The sequence below is a fragment of the Podarcis liolepis genome (genome assembly GCF_965112155.1).
Source record: "Podarcis liolepis genome assembly, chromosome: 7".
Taxonomy (NCBI): domain Eukaryota; kingdom Metazoa; phylum Chordata; class Lepidosauria; order Squamata; family Lacertidae; genus Podarcis; species Podarcis liolepis.
The window spans coordinates 21848365-21867426 of NC_139561.1; the positions used below are offsets into that span (position 1 = coordinate 21848365).

Below are 19062 nucleotides of genomic sequence, written 5' to 3' on the forward strand. Positions count from 1 at the left end.
GTGAGGCTAATAGATAAGTAACTTGACCATAAGTAACATACTGAGGTAGGGGTGGATGGATGGATCCATCCATTTCAATTTGTCATTTTCCCAAACTCTAGTTTGTTCCTCCATATTTCAACACCAGTCCGCAAATTATTTTTAATTATTTTATCTGCATTGCAAAATTCAGAGAAGTGCAGATTTCAGAGGATGGCTGTGTTTTGATTCATGCAAAACGGCTTTTTCAAAAATGTGTATTTAGGAAAAATTGCGTACAAATGTATATTAGAATAAATTTTCCCTAAAATGAATTTTCACTTCCTATTTTTAAAAAAGAAAAATGAACTCAAATGAATTTTCTTCTTTTTGTTGTTCTTACTTGTAAACTGATATGGAAATGTGAAGAACTGAAGTTAGGAATGGAAAAAAGAGAAATGGAGAGAGAACAAAGCTGGGGGAAAACCACCCGTCCCTAGTTTTAAGACACCTTGGAAGAATTTGTATCCCAATCGATGGGATATAAATCATTGAAAAAAATAAATTATAAAGTTCAATAGGCTTTTCCAGGGTGTGGTGTGGCAAACATCCACTTTGCTAGAGGCACAGGCTATAAGGAATTGCATCAGAGTCTCTTCTTGGGTAGAGAAAGTGGCAATAGCTAAGAGGTGGCTAAACGGATGGCTCAGTCATGCCTGCCCATCACTCTGATATACTCCTCTATCACATCCGCCACCAATCACATGCTCTTCCTTGTTGATCAATAAGTCACCAATGTCCTCCACGTTCGTAATCTTTCAGAAGTGTCATTGTTGCAAGCTTTGGTTTGACCTGGCAACTAATGCCTGCTAAAAGTTTTATTATTATTATTCAAGGTTGAACAGAACCTGCCTGAAGTCATGACCTCATGCCCTTCACAGCTTATTGTCAATATCACAGTGCAATGGGTGCAGATTAAGGCTATGCAAATCTGCTTGAATTTCCCAGATTAAGGCTATGCAAAGCTGCTTGAATTTCCGAGAGAAAGTAAGAAGAGGCTGCTGGGTCAAGCCAACATCCTGTTCTCATGGTGGCTTGCCAGCAACTGGCATGGGGAGGCATACTGTCTCCCAACAGTGGAGGCAGAACATACCCATTGTGGATAAAGGTAAAGGTAAAGGGACCCCTGACCGTTACGACTCTGGGGTTGTGGCACTCATCTCGCTTTACTGGCCGAGGGAGCCGGCGTACACCTTCCGGGTCATGTGGCCAGCATGACTGAGCCACTTCTGGCGAACCAGAGCAGCGCACGGAAACGCCGTTTATCTTCCCACCGGAGCAGTACCTATTTATCTACTTGCACTTTGACATGCTTTCAAACTGCTAGGTTGGCAGGAGCAACGGGAGCTCACCCTGTCACGGGGATTCAAACCGCCGACCTTCTGATTGGCAAGTCCTAGGCTCTGTGGTTTAACCCACAGCGCCACCCGCATCCCCAGCCATTGTAGCCATTTATTCCAGCATTGTTGGGGTTGGGCTAGATGCCCCATGGGGTCCCTTCCACTTTTTCACTCCAAATGTTCTTGATAGGGCATGCTGGTCTGATTGGAGAATGCTTTACTCATGTTTGCAATGAGATCTAGAAATTTGAGCATTTAAAAAAACAACAACAACATCCCACAGGTTCTCATTTCTGGTAGTTTTGTCTATTACATGTGGTTTATTTGTGGCTGCACAGCTAGTGTGCTTTAGGGTGTTGAAACATCCTATGTTAAAGATAGGATGTTCAAAGCGAGTCCCTGAGGCAATTCCCAGAGGGCTTTAACAATCAATTCCTCTTCCCTAGGAACTCTGGGAATTGTAGCTCTGGGAAGGAAATAGTGTCTCCCAACAACTCTCAGCACACATAACAAACTACACTCCCCATAATACGTTATAACATGTTGTTACAAAAGTTGGAAGCCACCCTCAATCTCTGCCAAGCCATGGCAAGATTCCAAGGGGTGCTCCTTTGGAGAACTGAAGACACGGTGGAGACTGTCATGGCTTTAAGATACAGTGGTTTACGAACTTAATCCATTCCGGAAATCCATTCTTAAACCGAAACCATTCTTAAACTGAGGCGCGCTTTCCCTAATGAGGCCTCCCGCCGCCTGTGCCCTTCCACCATTCAGCTTCCGTACTTAGACTGAGGTAAAGTTCTCAAACCAAGACACTATTTCCGGTTTTGCAGAGTTTGTAAACCAAATTGTTCTTAAACCGGGCTGTTCTTAAACCAAGGTACCACTGTATATGGTTTATTCACATTATTTAGTCTGCACGGAGGGAGTCCAGATCTTAAAGCATGATCTTATCAAGAGGGGCTTGTTCCCCACAGCAGTAAAACTCTGGAGTCCGGCATCTCTCCCTGCCTGCCTTCAGCCAGCCTGCCTAAAATGGATCTGTGCTTTTCTCAGCTATTCCAAAGCCCCCCCCCCCAATCTTCCTGTGACATCATGCCCAGTTACTCTGGTCAGCCTTCCAAATCCCAGTCTCTGTTCATACCTCAGGTCAGGTGGGGAAGAACCGTTCTCTTGCATCGCTAATGGCCCTGTCTTGTTTCCCAGTGGCCCTAGGGGATGAACTGGAATGGAATCAGTTTCTTTTTGGAAGAGGTGGACTTGAATTGCAATTAATTCCTTTTTTAAACAAGCTTTCCAAGTGCTTTCCAAATGCCCATTAATGGCCTTTCTTTAATTAGCAATTCTCAGAACAACTCTGAGAACTTAAACACAGCTATCCATCAAACCCTGCACTTACCCAAACAATATTTACAAAAAATTACAGTGGTACCTCGGGTTAAGTACTTAATTAGTCCCGGAGGTCCGCTTTTAACCTGAAACTGTTCTTAACCTGAAGCACCACTTTAGCTAATGGGGCCTCCCGCTGCCGCCGCGCCGTTGGAGCACAATATCTGTTCTCATCCTGAAACAAAGTTCTTAACCCGAGGTACTATTTCTGGGTTAGCGGAGTCTGTAACCTGAAGCGTATGTAACCTGAAACGTATGTAACCCGAGGTACCACTGTATTAGCAGAAACAGCTTGCAAAAAATGCAGCTGTCCATCAAAACAAACATACATTTATTTAGTCGGAGTTTGCACTAAAACGCTGAAGGGTTTTCATGAGGATTTCCTTTGAAAAACAATGGTAATCGAAAATTGCTGCTGAAATGCAGAGAACTGAATTTAAGACTGGGGAAATGAAAAGCTCACGGAACCGAAATCGACAGAAATCATTCCATCCTTCACTGAAACGCCCAAGTTTAAAAACAGTGAAGGGGAAGATTGCAGCAGTGTTTCAGAAAGCCTCCAGAGACTCTGTGAGAGTCCTCTTCTAGATAGAGCCAGCTGAGTTCTTGGAAGCCATTTGGAGATAATGGCTTGCTATTGTCTACAAGGGTGAGGCCAAGCAGGTAGAAACAGCATGTGATACAGAAGAATAGTGAGGAAGTCTGGATGCAATGTGTGCAAGAGAACTCTCTGGAAATTCCCCTCAGGAAGTTGCTGCTTGAAACCAGGAAGGAGCTTGCATTCGCATCGCAAATTAGCCAATGGATCTGATAAACAAAATATCCACCTGAATAGGTGTTTGAGATGACAGGCTGCCGGCTGAGGGCACATCACAACTAAGTCATTCTAAGGTCTCACCATCGTTAGGCCTTCCTCTTTGGTAACAGAATCATAAGCTACAAACAAGGGGCTGGGTAGCTAAGAAAGTAAGATTTGACCCCTTAAAAGGAATGGACCTCAGTTACAGGGCAATCCTACCTAAAACGGAGGAGGAGGTGGATGGATGTGTGTGGGAGAGAGAGAGAGAGAGAAGAGAGAGAGAGAGGAATGGGGAAAGAAAAGAATATATGAGGAAGAAAAAGGAGAAGAAGTAGGACAAGGAGAAGATAGGGAAGAAGAAAGAGGAGGAGGGGAAGGAAGGAAGGAAGGAAGGAAGGAAGGAAGGAAGGAAGGAAGGAAGGAAGGAAGGGGAGGATAGAGTATATGCTTTGCGTGCAAAAGGTCCCTGGTCCAATTGCTGACATCTCCAGGTAGGGGTGATAGAGAGAGCTGCCCAAACCTCTAGAAAAATGACACCAGTCAGTGTAGGCAATACTGAGTTAAACGGACCAGTGTTCTGACTTTCATTATGAGGCAGCTTCCTGTTCTCCTACTGTTGTAATATACAGAAACCAACTTACACTTGCGGACATGGAAGAGTTAACCTGAGCCCAGAGCTCAGGTTGCAGGTGGGTGTAGCTTAGCAGGCTCTCAGCAGCTTCTGCTCCCCCGCCCACCATTCTCAGTCTTTTTTCCTTTGTTCTTCATGGAACAGGCAAGAAGCCATGTAGCTGTGGCTCCCTGCAAGTGAGCTGAATCTCTCCAAAAGGGAGATTTCACAGACTGCATCTTTGCTAACAATCCTTTTTGTAAAGAAACAACGTTCTTTAATTTTTAAGTCATTTGGAACCTGTTTCATCTTCATTTTACTCCCAATGGATGAAAACTGTGTCTGTGATTTATTCTAGCCTAAGTATTTCTGTGGGGAACTTTTGTTTAAAGGTGGATGAGGGCAGATGCAAATCTAACCAAGTTTAAATGTGCTTGGAGCAATCACCATTATCCTAACTCTGCTATGAGAGAGTAAGAATCTCTCTTCCAAACCTCTCTCTCCAACACCTATGCCACAAGAGAAATGCCATTGCTCCATGGTTAGAGCACCTGCTTTGCAAGCAGAAGGTCCCAGGTTCAGTCCCTGGCATCTCCAGGTAGGACTGGGATTGTCCCCTGTCTGAAGCCCTGAAGAACCACTTCCGTTTTCAGGGCTTCAGACACACTCACTTCATGACAGCAAAGCTGAGCTAGATGGACCAGTAGTCTGACTTGATCTAAGGCAGAATCTCATCTGTCATCATCAGATTTATATCAAATAATTTATTATTTATTCCCCCTCCCATATGGCTGGGTTTCCCCAGCCACTCTGGGCGGCTTCCAACAAAACATTAAAATACAATAACCTATTAAACATTAAAAGCTTCCCTAAACAGGGCTGCCTTTAGATGTCTTCTAAAAGTTTGGTAGTTATTTTTCTCTTTGACATCTGGTGGGAGGGCGTTCCACAGGGCGGGTGCCACTACCAAGAAGGCCCTCTGCCTGGTTCCCTGTAACTTGGCTTTTCGCAGTGAGGGAACCACCAGAAGGCCCTCGGCTCTGGCTCTCAGTGTCCAGGCAGAACGATGGAGGTGGAGATGCTCCTTCAGGTATACTGGACCGAGGCTGTTTGAAGTGAGTGTGTACCTGAAAACACACCTAAAGCTCCATTGAGGATGTGTATTTGATAGGGTGGTCCCCCAAACCAGGAGCAGACATTGGGTAGAGCCGGGAAGCATCTTCCTCAGAAAATAAAATTTCCCATCCCTTATTAATTTACGCCATTTCTATCCCACCTTTCTTCCCACATCCTTTTATCATCACAACCACCTTGCGAGGTAGGTTAGGTCGAGAGCTTGTGACTGGCCCGAGGCCAGGCAGAGAGCTCCATGGCTGAGTGAGGGATTTGAACCCAGGTCTCCCAAATCCTAGTCCAACCCTCTATAACCCATTGATGGCATTTCTTTAACTAGTCTTAGTGGGGCAGAGTGTAGCGTGGCCAGAAAGAAACAAAGGCTGAGCTCTGGCCTGGGGGTTGTTGTCTTGCAAGGCACACCAGCTGCAGCTGCTTGTTAGGCGACTGTTGGGGTGGGTGAGAGACCCTTTCCCCCCAGGTGCCACCAACCCTTGGGGGCAGCTTTTGGGCTCTGAACATTCCTGCAGATGCATTCTGAGCACATAAAGCAGGGGTCAGTCGACTTTTTGAGTGAATGTGTATGGGAAAATGTTTGATTAATTGTATTTTATTTGTGAAAAATATATAAATATTTACTTTATTCAAGGTTTATCTTGCCTGGGCCGGATCGGTCCCTCAGAGACCCCTCCGTGGGCTGGATAGTGCGTGCGCATGAATGCACACAGCTGCGTTTTTCAGCGTCTGCACATGCGCAGACACATTTTTTGGCATCTGTGTCTGCGCAGGTGCAATTTTTGGTGCTTTGGAAGCGAGTCCGCATGCCGCACTGCACTGGTTTAGCACAGTGCAAGAGCGGGCAGCTCGTGGGCCAGTCAAACGACCTCTGCAGGCCACTTCCGGTCCATGGGCCTTAGGTTGCTGACCCCTGACATAAAGGCTCGCTTGGTCCAGCATCCTGTTCTCACAGTGGCTGACCAGATGCAGGACTTCACTCCTACAGGAAGCAGTGATGTCCACCTACTAAGATGGGTTTAAAAGAGGATGAGACAGATTTCATGGAAGAGAGGGCTGTTGATGGATACTAACCACAATGGCTGTGCTCTGCTTCTACCGTTCAAAACAGTGATGCTTCTGAATGCCAGTGGCTGGAAACCACAGGAAGGGAGGGTTTTTTGTGCTCGAATCCTGCTTGTGGGCTTCCCACAGGTATCTAGTTGGCAGCTGTGAGAACAGGATGCTGCACTGAACAGGATGCTTTGCTTCTCAAGTATTTATACTCCAATGGGAAGCCTGTAAGGAGGACTCGAGCGCAACAGCAACTCTCCCCATCTGCGATTTCCAGCAGCGGATATTCAGAGAAGCCTACTGCCTGCAGGAGTAGAGACACAGCTGAGGCATCATAGCTGCTGTTCAATCGTTTAGTCGTGTCCGACTCTTTGTGACCCCATGGACCAGAGCACGCCAGGCCCTCCTGTCTTCCATTGCCTCCCGCAGTTTGGTCAAACTCATGTTGGTAGCTTCGAGAACACCGTCCAACCATCTCATCCTCTGTTGTCCTCTTCTCCTTGTGCCCTCCATCTTTTCCAACATCAGGGTCTTTTCCAGGGATTCTTCTCTTCTCATGAGGTGGCTAAAGTATTGGAGCCTCAGCTTCAGGATCTGTCCTTCCACTGAGCACTCAGGGCTGATTTCCTTCAGAATGGATAGGTTTGATCTTCTTGCAGTCCATGGCACTCTCAAGAGTCTCCTCCAGCACCACAATTCAAAAGCATCAATTCTTCGGCAATCAGCCTTCTTTATGGTCCAGCTCTCACTTCCATACATCACTACCGGGAAAACCATAGCTTTAACTATACGGACCTTTGTTGGCAAGGTGATGTCTCTTGATGGAGCAGGAACCGGCAAGCCACTCCAGTATCCCTGCCAAGAAAACTCCATGGCATCATAGCTAGGAGCATTTAAGAGCTTTATCCTTCGTGAATTTGGCTTTTAAAGCCAGCCAAGTTGGCAGCCATCACCGGCAAAAAGGTGGCCATGAGCTACCCAACAGCAGAGATGAAAGGAGGCATTAGTGAAACGCCGTTTCTGTCGTGCTGCAGTTCGCCTTATGCAAAAAACAAAACAAAACACCCTACATTATTCATGTCGCTGCTGGCTGTGGCAGAATCATGTAACTTACATAATTAATTGTACAGAGTGTGTGCATTACATCTGTTATGCTGTCTAGGGTGGGACGGGGAATAATCAATTACGTTTCGCTTGCAGACTGAAAGCAACAACAACGGTGAATACCGATCATATTTGTTGGGTTGATTTCCATTCTGCATGTGGGCCAAATAAGCAGACGTCAGCAGAGGTCCACTCCCATTTGGGTTTTTGTCAAAATCATCTGACCTCCCTAAGCTCTGATAGCAGCAATGTCCAACCGGTTGACCGCGATCAACAGGTAGATCCCTGGGGTGCTCCAGGTCGATCGCGGGAGTTATAAAAGTGATCACCCACTTGCTCCTGGGCGATTGCGACTCGCCCCACTCCTGGCGCTATTTTCAATCGCCGCCGCTTGCAGTGCTGTGAAAGCTTGTATTCCTTGCGTCGACATCAGAGTGGGAAAATAAGGGAGGGCTGTGGACTGTTTCGTGAGTGATTTATTGCAAGCATTCCCTTAGAAAGCTCAGCAGCCGTGGCCTCTCCCCCTTAAAAAAGGCTCAACAACTATGGGCAATGACAACGGGTAGATCAATGCCATTTTTATTATTCTGGGAGGCCAAAGGCAATGTGGCATCAGAGCAATCATGAAATATACTCAGAGTCAAGAGTGGATTTCATGCTCTTTATTCAGCTCATAGTGGTGAGGAGGAATGGACGTTCCTCCAGAATGTCTGCTTTATATACATTATTTACACAATGGGCCCCACGTGATTGGCTAATTCCGGGATTCTCCTGTAGGCCAATCAGGTTACGGATTCACTTCCACCTGGAGATGGACTGGGTGGCTCCTGTGGACCAATCAGACAGCTGCATTGTGGGTCCTATTGTTCTAGGACCAAACAGACTGCTGCATTTTGGATCCTATTCAACTCAGTACATAACAAATCACAAAGCAGATATGGAATGGGGAACCTCAGGCCTGGGGGGCAGAATGTGGCCCTCCAACCATCTCTCTCCGGCCCTCTGAACTCTCTCCCGGCTGCCCCTCTCACCAGCCCTGCTTCAAATTCTGTTTACTCATGGCTGGAATGTTGTCTTGAACTCTGATGTCTCTTGCTTGCCTTGTGTTTATGTAGAAACTAGCCTAGTATAATGGGGAAATGTACATTCATTGATCCACCCACTCTTGCTTCTGGCCTCACCCACATGTGGCCCCTCAGAAGGTTTCCAGAAGGGAATGTGGCCCTTGGGCAGAAAAATGTTCCACCACCTCTCATGGATCACTGGTCTATGGCCTAACCCAGGGGTAGCCAACATGGGGTTTTTCCCCAGATGTTGCTGACCTTCACCTCCAGCCATCCCTGACCACTGGCACTCTTTGCTGTGATGGGAGTTGAGGTCGAGCAATATCTGGGAGGGCCAGACTAGGAAGGTTGCATCAAGTATATTAACTGATTCAGCCAGTCAAGTGAATAAAACACCAGATCTGACGAGTCTACAGTAGCTTCCAGTATGCTATTGAGATGATGTAATGATGACTTACAAAGCCCTGAACAACTTATCCAATTTTTTAAAACTTAGATTGTACTTGTGCATGATTTATGGCCTGCTTTTGACACTCATCTTTTTTTATTGAGCGAACCATCACCAGTGAATCAGTGAGAAAACCACCATTATTATTGATTTGTACGCTGCCTTTCCATTGTTATACCACGCTCCAGGCGGCTGATGACATCTATGAAATGTACATAATTCACTCCAACAGGTACAAAATTGGAACAAAACAAAAACAGTCATGCTTCTAAGTACCAATTAGGGTATCAGATCGGATGGTGATCTGTCCTTGTTTATAAAGATGCAGTTGACAGAGGCAGAGGAGCTGTGATGACAGAGTTGTATAAGGTTATGCATTGTGTGGAGAAATCAGGCCTTAGGACCATCAGAAGAAGCTGAATGTTGGAAGATGCAGCCGCCCCAAGCGTCCCTATTTTCCAGGGACTGTCCCTGTTTTACAGAAGCCATTCCGGTTTTTGATTTGATCCCGGAATGTCCCGCTTTTCCTTTGAATGTCCCAATTTTAATCAGAGAAATGTTGGTGGATGTGGTGTTATGTGACCTCCCTGAACCAAGGAGATAAGTAACTATACAGTGGTACCTCGGGTTAAGAACTTAATTCATTCCGGAGGTCTGTTCTTAACCTGAAACTGTTCTTAACCTGAGGTACCACTTTAGCTAATAGGGCCTCCTGCTGTTCTCATCCTGAAGCAAAGTTCTTAACCCGAGGTAATATTTCTGGGTTAGCGGAGTCTGTAACTTGAAGCGTCTGTAACCTGAAGCATCTGTAACCCGAGGTACCACTGTACAACCTTTAGAAGACCCCAAAAGGCAGCCCTGAATAGGGAAGTTTTTAAAATGTTTTATTATGCTTGTAGATATGTTGGGAGCTGCCCAGAGTGGCTGGGGCAACACAGCCAGATGGGCAAGGTATAAATAATAAAATTGTTGTTGATGATGATGATGTTGAATAGGATGTCCCTATTTTCATTGCATAAAGATTGAAGGGCATAAATATGTACTCCTTCACACAGTGCACAGTTAAACTATGAAATCCACTCTGGTAACATGCTGTGTCGGCCACCAATTTGGGTGACTTTAGAAGTGGATTAGAAAGATACTCAGAGGGTAAGGCTCTCACGGATGCAGGGACGTGGGTGGTGCTGTGGTCTGAACCACTGAGCCTCTTGGGCTTGCCGATCGAAAGATCGGCGGTTCGAATCCCCACAATGGGGTAAGCTCCCGTTGCTCTGTCCCAGGTCCTGCCAACCTAGCAGTTCAAAAGTACGCCAGTGCGAGTAGATAAATAGGTACCACTGGTGTGGGAAAGTAAATGGTGTTTCTGTGTGTCACGGTGTCCCGTTGCACCAGAAGTGGTTTGGTCATGTTGGCCACATGACCCGGAAAGCTGTCTGCGGACAAATGCCAGCTCCCTCGGCCTGAAAGCAAGATGAGCGCCACAACCCCATTTTCACCTCTGACTGGGCTTAACCATTCAGGGATCCTTTACCTTTTACCTTACTAGCCACAAAGACTATGTTCTGCCTCCCCTTTCGGAGGCAGTATGCAGCATGCCTCTGAATACCAGTTTCTGGAAATCACAAGTGGGGAGCGTTGCTGTCGCTTCAGGTCCTGCTTGTGGGCTTCCCATTGGGGCATCTGGTCAGCTACTGTGAGAACAGGATGCGGCCTAGATGGGCCATTGGCCTGATCCAGCAGGGATATCTTCTTACGTTCTTGCATCAGAAAAAAACAAACCATTGAAAATATCTCAGTGAATATACAATCAAATTAAGGACTCTCCACATACTTCTTCATAAGGTCTAACAATAAAGATACAAAGCTGTGCTCTCAGTAAACAATCCTCTGAAATCTTGACCCATAGCATAAGCATCTGTTACACGTTAACATCAATTTGGAAGCAGGGTTGTTGTTGTTGTTTTATATAAAAAATGTTTAGGTAAAGGTAAAGGGACCCCTGACCATTAGGTCCAGTCGTGACCGACTCTGGGGTTGCGGTGCTCATCTCGCTTTATTGGCCAAGGGAGCCGACGTTTGTCCACAGACAGCTTCTGGGTCATGTGGCCAGCATGACTAAGCCACTTCTGGCGAACCAGAGCAGCGCACGGAAATGTCGTTTACCTTCCCGCCAGAGCGGTACCTATTTATCTACTTGCACTTTGACATGCTTTCGAACTGCTAGGTTGGCAGGAGCAGGGACCGAGCAACGGGAGCTCACCCCGTCATGGGGATTCGAACCTCCAACCTTCTGATCAGCAAGGCCTAGGCTCTGTGGTTTAACCCACAGCGCCACCCACGTCAAATGTTTATAAAATGTTTAGAAGGATGGAATTAGTCTGAACATTGCTCAAGGAGCAAAGAGCAAAAATTGTTACATAAAGGGGTAAATTAATATTGCTCAAGGCACAAAGAGCCATAATTGTCACACAGAGGGAGAAATTATGCAATTCGCTTTCAGGAGAAAACTTGTTACGCCTACGGGCTCCAACTCAGATTGCATTGATCTTTCTGACACTTTTTTTCTGGAGAACAACCCCTGAGCAAATCAGATGAAAAGCTGAGTGAGTCAGTCAGGACCTAGGTCTTTCCTGTGACGCGATGGAGAAGGTGGAGCATCTGCTGCGAGGCTGAACAGGTGGGATTTAGTATCTCATAAGGCACCTTCCTTTGTCATGGGGAAACCCCAAATCTTTATCTCTCTCCGACAAGAGAGCGTTGGGCTAGGTGCATGAGGTCAGGGTCTGAGACATCAGTCATGCGCATAGGAGACATAGGAGGAAATGTCTCCTGGCCTTTGAAAACATTGCAGTTCCTTCTATTTCCAATGTTCAGGCTGTGAGTCCCATTCATTATTCATTCACTTATTCATTTTAAAGCATTTCTAAACTGTGTAATAAACTCTTTGCCGAATACAATATAAAAGCAATGTACCACATCAGTAAAGCGAGAACATAAGGTATAATCAAACTGTAGTATAAACACATTTTAAATAAATAAAAACAGTGGAGAATTCAACAAAGTCTGGTCTTATGGGTCAGGCTGAAAAAGGTTGCTCACCCCTGATTTAAACATTTCAGTGTAGTATACCACATGGTGGTATCAAAATGATTTGTTTTATTTGCAAACTATGAATATTTCTTCAAAATGAGAGCAAGAGCACCAGGTGGGCGGAAATGAGTCCTGTTCTCGTGCACCTGCATTGTTTTTACACTTTCTGGATGTCCTATGGTCATATTATAAAGTAGTAAACCTGCTAGGTGTTACTTTCTTTTTGTTAGCAATAAAAAAAATATTAAAAAATCAGTGTTGCCCGAGCAAATTTCTATTCTGAAAGTGTGGCCCAGAGGAAAAAAGTTTGAGAACCACTGATATAAATAATAATAATAATAATAATAATAATAATAATAATAATAATAATAATAATAATAATGATATAGGGCAGCTGGGGACACAGTTGTAGCAACCTCAGTCTGCCCTTAGGCAGTCCTACCTGCTTGACATCTGGCTTGCAACTCATCCAATGGCATGTCTGTCAGCTTCCTCCTCTTTAGACTCGGTGCTTCCCTGGTAGATATCAGCAAGGAAGAAGGATGGGGATGAAACCACAATGAGTTGGCTCCGCCTGTCATTGGCAGGTAACATCAGTGGCCCTGGGTCGTCGTCAATACTAGTTTTACCCAGAGTAGGCTCACTGACGTTAATAGACTTGACTAGCTTAGGTTCATCAGTTTCAGTAGGTCCACACATTGGGGTTATTTAAGCAGAGGTTGGAGGGCCGTCTCTCAGGGATTCTTTTCTTTTCTAAAATAATTTTTATTATGAATTTCAACATAGCAAATTATCAAAAACATATCATCTTCACCCCCCCATTTTCCCCCCTCCCCAAGAAAAAGCCTTCCTCCCTCCCCCCAAGACTTCCCTCAGCTCCTCTCTCTGATTTTTCAACACACGTTATTCTCTGCATATTATAAAATTGTAAATATTATCTATTATGTTAACAATAATAAATTTGTGTATGTTTATTCAAAACCTGCCAAGGAGTCCAGTTCATTTTGGTTTGGTTTTTTAAAAAGTAATTTGTAAAAAGTTCCCATTCTTCTTTAAAGCCACAGTTGTCCTCGTCTCGCAGCTTGTATGTCAATTTCGCCAGTGCCGCATAATCCGTCTATTTCCCTTGCCACTGTTCTTTTGTCAGGGATTCTTAAGCTGTGATTGTGTCACTGCACAGGGTTGGACAAGATGATGCTATCCCTCCCAACTCTGTAATTCTATGTAATACTAATTTGAATAAAATATTGTGGGGTGGGACAGGTGAGCTCCGCCCTGCATAATCGGTCACATGCTGCAGCACATGCACACTACAGTGGTACCTCGGGTTACATACGCTTCAGGTTACACACTCTGCTAACCCAGAAATAGTGCTTCAGGTTAAGAACTTTGCTTCAGGATAAGAACAGAAACCGTGCTCTGGCGGTGCAGCGGCAGCAGGAGGCCCCATTAGCTAAAGTGGTGCTTCAGGTTAAGAACAGTTTCAGGTTAAGAACGGATTTCCGGAACGAATTAAGTACTTAACCTGAGGTACCACTGTATTTGAATGCAATGCCCATCAACTTTAGGAGGCCCAGCTCCCTCAAATATTTTATGGGGGCAGGGGGGCTGAAAGGACCTCAGCCCCTAGGAGTTGGCTCCTATGGATTCTATAAAACTGAGTTGGAGACAACCCCAGGTGTGCTGTTAACCAACTGAGGCCGCGATCCCAATCCTACTTACCTGGGAGTGACCCCCATTGAATTAATTGCAACTTACACAGTTAGGATCACAGCCTATTTGCTTTCCCCTCTCTGGATATTCCTGGAGAGTGGAATGACTTGGTCATACTGACCCATGTCGTCACATCAAGATGAGGCTACTGTTGTGTGACCCACATGGGCTTCCTTTGAAAAGCGTCAGCGAGATCCTCGGCCAGTTCAGATTGGGTCAGGACGTCCTATGCAAAGGACGTTACTTTTGCAAGAACTCCTTAGGAGGAAATAGGGTGATGCATCGCATAACCTGCTTCTTAAATTGGCCTTCACCAGAGAGCAGAGTTTCAAGCACTTCCTTCGCGTTGACCTCCAATTCGGCACAAACTCGTCATCTTCCAGCTGCCGTAACCCCGTTGATCCAGAGGTCAGATCTTGCATGTGGCTGTGAAGCCTCCTTCCTTCCTAGTCCCCCAGTCCACCCCTGCAAAGCTGGAGTGCTAACTGAAAGCAACAGAGCAGAGGAGCTGGAAGCACAGTGCTGACTTGCTTGCTTAGATGCTGTGATTTTGCGGTGAGGCAAAGCCCTGTCTGTGCCTCCTTGGCTTCACAAGAGATGAGGAGCTCTCTAATGCAGCCAACTGCAGCAGGGCTTGCTGTCAGTGCCAAACAGTGAGCCCTGCTTGCAAAGGAATGATCGGGACTCATTTTAGGCACCCCATTGCTCCTTGGCCTATAGCTATTGAGCTATGGTCTGTAGTGTAGCAGCAAAAGTGCAGAGTCCCTTCATGACAGTCTCAGCCACGACCCTTCTAAAATGATATACCGTAACCTTCTAAGACTACACAAAATAATAATAATAATAATAATAATAATAATAATAATAATAATAATAATAGGATGTATTGTAACGATCAATGCAGACCTTCATGTGCTGCCTTTCAGCTAGATCTGCTTTTTTCTGTACATGTACCTTTGGAGTAGAGGACGCGGGTGGCACTGTGGGTTAAACCACAGAGCCTAGGACTTGCCGATCAGAAGGTCAGCAGTTTGAATCTCCATGATGGGATGAGCTCCCGTTGCTCAGTCCCTGCTCCTGCCAACCTAGCAGTTCAAAAGCACATCAAAGTGCAAGTAGATAAATAGGTACTGCTCTGGCGGGAAGGTAAACGGCGTTTCCATGTGCTGCTCTGGTTCGCCAGAAGCGGCTTAGTCATGCTGGCCACATGACCTGGAAGCTGTACGCCGGCTCCCTCAGCCAATAAAGCGAGATGAGCACCACAACCCCAGAGTCGGTCACGACTGGACCTAATGGTCAGGGGTCCCTTTACCTTTACCTTTGGAGTGGTCCTATGGCTTCTTTTGGAGTGAATTAAGTTGCGTTTTCCATGACGTTCCATTGCACATAACAAAACTTGCATGCTGTTCTCTTGAAACCAAACCCCCCCCCCCTTGTGCTTTCAGTCAAGTGAAAATGCTGAGCTTTGGAGCATATAGAACTCTTCCCTATTGGTGTTCTTCCTGCGCACCTTCTCCAGAGTAACCCTAGGAGCCAATCTCCACTGGCCGACTCACCTCCTTTCACTCGGATTGGTTCCAATCAGCCCAAAGGGAGAGAATCCTTCTTCTCAGGGGCTAAAAAGCGCCCCTTTCATACAGAGAGACTCTGCTGCAAAAATAGTAGTGGGTCTTTGACCTCCTGCAACTCTGGACCACTAAGCCTCTGGCTATGGTTGCCCCTCTACTTGCCGAGGGCACTATACATTTGACCAGAAATGTCAGACAGAAATTGTCATCAGGGTGGAAAGTTGCATTTTAATTTCAGAGAATCATAAAATTGGAAGGGACCCAGAGTGTCATCTAGTCCAAACCCCTTCACTTAAATACTTCTCGCCTTCCGTTCACACAGTAGTCCCAGTGCTGGTGAAAGAAAAGAGTTAAAAGTGTACAAAACCACAGAGTCGAAAAGCAGCCACACACACTCTATTGTGAACAAAACTCAGTGGCACAGTAGATCTCGGTTATCCTTTGCCCACTTTAAAATAAAAAAAATCACAGTAAAACAACTGGTTAATTCAATCCAGGAAAACACTGACAGCAACATCACTGAATGATCCTTGCTGCAGCTTGCAATGGGTGGGAATAATATGTGCAAACACTCCCTCCCTCCCTCCCATTCACGCAGGCAGGCATGATCCCAAATCCCGCAACCCTGTGGAATAAGCAAGGTAGGCAGCTGGCTATGGCAGTAGACCAGATGCTGGATTCGGATGGCCTGGAGTTCACTTCCAGGCATCTCTTCTAAGATGGGCTGATGCGAGAAAGGTTCCTTGGCCAGCCTTGGGCTGGGGAAGTGCCGTCGCTCAGCAGTAGAGCACCTGCCGTGCATGCAGAAGGCCCCAGGTTCAATCTCCCATGGCATCTCCAGGTAGGGCTGCGATTTATCCCCTACCTGCTGCCAGTCAGTGTAAGCAACCCTGAGCTAGATGGACAATGGCCTGACTCAGTATGTGTTCCTGTATGTGTGTGTGTGTGTGTTGCACGTTGTGTTCCTGTGTCTTAAGGGCTGTAGCTCAGTGACAGAGCATCTGTTTTGCATACAGAAGGTCCCATCTCTAGGTAGGGCTGGGACAGACTCTCTTCTGAAACCCTGGAAAGCTGCTGCCAGTCAGGGTAGATAAGAAAGAAAGAAAGAAAGAAAGAAAGAAAGAAAGAAAAGAGTTGGAGGAAAGGAGCTGCAACACCAGAGACCAGAATATTAAAAACTGAAATGTAGATGTAAATAAATGGTGCTTAAAAACAACAACAACAATCCCCCATGTAAAACTCCAAAAGGAAGTGTCTCAGTAACTAGCACTGTGGTGGCCCCTCCAAAAGCACCCTGGTCCAAACACCAGATTTTCCCAAGAAGGATTGTGGCCATGCAGAAGGTTGCAGGTTCAATCCTCAGCATCTCCACATATGACCGGGAAACACCCCTTCCCCGGACCCTGGATCACAGAATTGTAGAGTTGGAAGGGACCCTGCGGATCATCCGGTCCACTGCAGGAATATGCAACTGCCCCATACAGGGATCGAACCTGCAACCCTGGCATTATCAACATCGCGCACTAACCAGCTGAGCTATCCAGGATAACTGCTGCCGAACAGCGTCGACAAGACTGAGCTAGACGAGCCAATGGTACACAACACGTGCTGAGTGTAAGGCAGCTCCCTGTATTCCTGAGAATACAGGAGGAAATTTTCCGAGGCAGGGAGGTCACCCGGCATCTTTGAGGGCAGCGGGAGAAGTGACCGAATCACCCGAAAGACGAGGACGATGAAGACACCGCAAGGAGGATTCCTCAGAATTTGGAATTATTTCCTCGTTTCCTCCTCCCTCTATCGCAGCCAACAAACGGGCGCCTTTGCGCGAGATTCCGCATGAATCCAAAAGCTTCCCAAGTTGAGCAAGCTTCTCCGCGTCCTCCGACTGGCTGGTCTGGTCTGGTCTTCTTCCCAGCCGGCTGCGTCTCTCCAAGAAGCTCCAGCCCTTTCGAGCCGTGACTCAACCTCTCAATCTGCATAACAAGGCTGGACAGCTCCCAGGCGCTCTTATCTGTGGGTATAAAAGAAAACTCTCGGGATCCTGCCCTCACATTTTGCCAGCTCCTCCGCGCTGCGCTCCACGCCGCTCCACCCGGCTCCCAGTCCGAGAGAAGAGCGGGGGCAACCAAGGTACCGATCGCTTTCTTGCGGCTGCTAATGTGTGTGCCTTGTGTGTGGCTCTGCCCTGGCATTGGTGCCTGAAACCAGCTCATAATTGCTATATTTAGAGCAAGTAGGCTAATGGTAGTGTAACTCGGCTTCTTATGATTACATTTGACTGTCTCTGTGTGTTTTGCTGGACGGGTTTCTACAGTTGAGTACAGTTTGGTGAGCATCTACAGCACGCAAGCGGAGGGGTGGACAATGAGGTGGTAGAAAGGACTGTAACACTTCAGGTGGTGCCTGAACTTTTCATTGTCACACCCCCCCCCCTTATTTTTAAAACATGCACACAAAAAGGGGGGGGGGAGTCCTGGTGCAAAAAGAACTAGTGCCTCAAGTTTCTCCCAACCAGCCCTTTCTCCTGTGGTGCTGGTTTTTCCAATTCATGGACAATTCCTTTGAACCAGGGAAAGAATTTGGAATTGTGATTCTTCTACCCACCACTGGTCCTGCCTGCTGCCATGTTCTGCCACAGGTGTACCGTGGAAAATGAGCCAAAGGATCACAAACACTCTGCTGTGATTTCCATGTTCCATCTATTTTGGCCCCATGGGAGGCTCAAGCAATTTCCAGGAATCTGTACACAGAGGAGACCCATTTTTTTTTACATATGCAGAAAGGGACCAGTTGCGATGGTGCATTTTTCTAAAAAATTATAAGCTATGTGACTTTGATGATCTTTTTACACTGCCTTTAGTCTTCTACCTATGGTCTTAATTTTTTGTTGGTTATAGTCTAGTAATGATTTGCTGTTGTTGTTGAGAGCGAATATCTGCTTAATTATTATCAGCTGATATTTTGAGAGTTAATTTTATTGTGTGATATTCTATTTGAAATGGATTCCTGAATATTACTTTATTTGGCATAAGCCACTTATTTTAAATTACTTTTATTTTGACATACTTTTGTTGGATCGGAATGGTTTAATGGATGTGCAGCCTTTGCTGTATACTTTGTTGTTTCTACGGCATGTAAACTGCCTTGCGTATATAGCAATATGTGAAGGCGGTATCCCAGTTAAAAGTGAAATGAAATGAAAATGGGATAGAGTGGGCATCAAAGAGGGCAAATGACTAGAGGTGAATCAGTCATTCGCTTCTGGTGACTGTCAGCTGTTGGCTTTAGCTAGTTGTTTTGGAGCTCACCTGTACCTGGATGAGATGCTGACTGAGCTGTCCTCCTTTTTATAGCTTAAAATGTTGGATGTTCACAAAGTAAGCAAATAGTGGTAACGACTAGCTTTTGGAAGTGGGAAGCTAATAGCTTCTGGGCTGCCATCCTATGCTCTCCTACCCAGGTGTAAGCCCCAACTCAGTGCATAGGATTGCACTGTCAGATGTATTGCTGGTCCAGAGATGAGAAATAGACACTTGGACCTCACTTGTCCTTTAATATGAAAGCTGTAGTTGCCTTCAAACATAGTTGTGATGCTCAGTGTCACTAATGCTTGAAGGTGGGAGCGGGAAAGGAGATGGGCCCATCACTCTCTAGATCCCAAGTCACAGAATCTGGGGTGTTTATCCCAGCAGAGGGACTGCACGCTGACTTTGGCTGGACCGGTGGGCAGATTGCGTA

General features: G+C 46.1%; 1 protein-coding gene and 1 long non-coding RNA gene across 4 annotated transcripts in view; both read left to right on the top strand.

The window, feature by feature from the left end:
* SCNN1D (sodium channel epithelial 1 subunit delta) overlaps positions 1 to 19062 on the top strand; it is a 70070-nt gene that overhangs the window by 22320 nt on the left and 28688 nt on the right. The window contains exon 1 of one of the 3 annotated variants that reach the window (XM_083513032.1): positions 17405 to 17454. The exons of the other annotated variants lie outside the window; for them this stretch is intronic. The gene's annotated coding sequence lies outside the window, so the exon portion shown is untranslated. Of the gene's footprint in view, positions 1 to 17404; positions 17455 to 19062 lie in introns of those variants that run through there. 3 annotated transcript variants of the gene reach the window in all.
* On the top strand, positions 14674 to 16415 carry LOC310710426. Its single transcript, XR_014528056.1, has 2 exons — positions 14674 to 16165; positions 16357 to 16415. It is a non-coding gene; the product is annotated as an uncharacterized lncRNA (long non-coding RNA).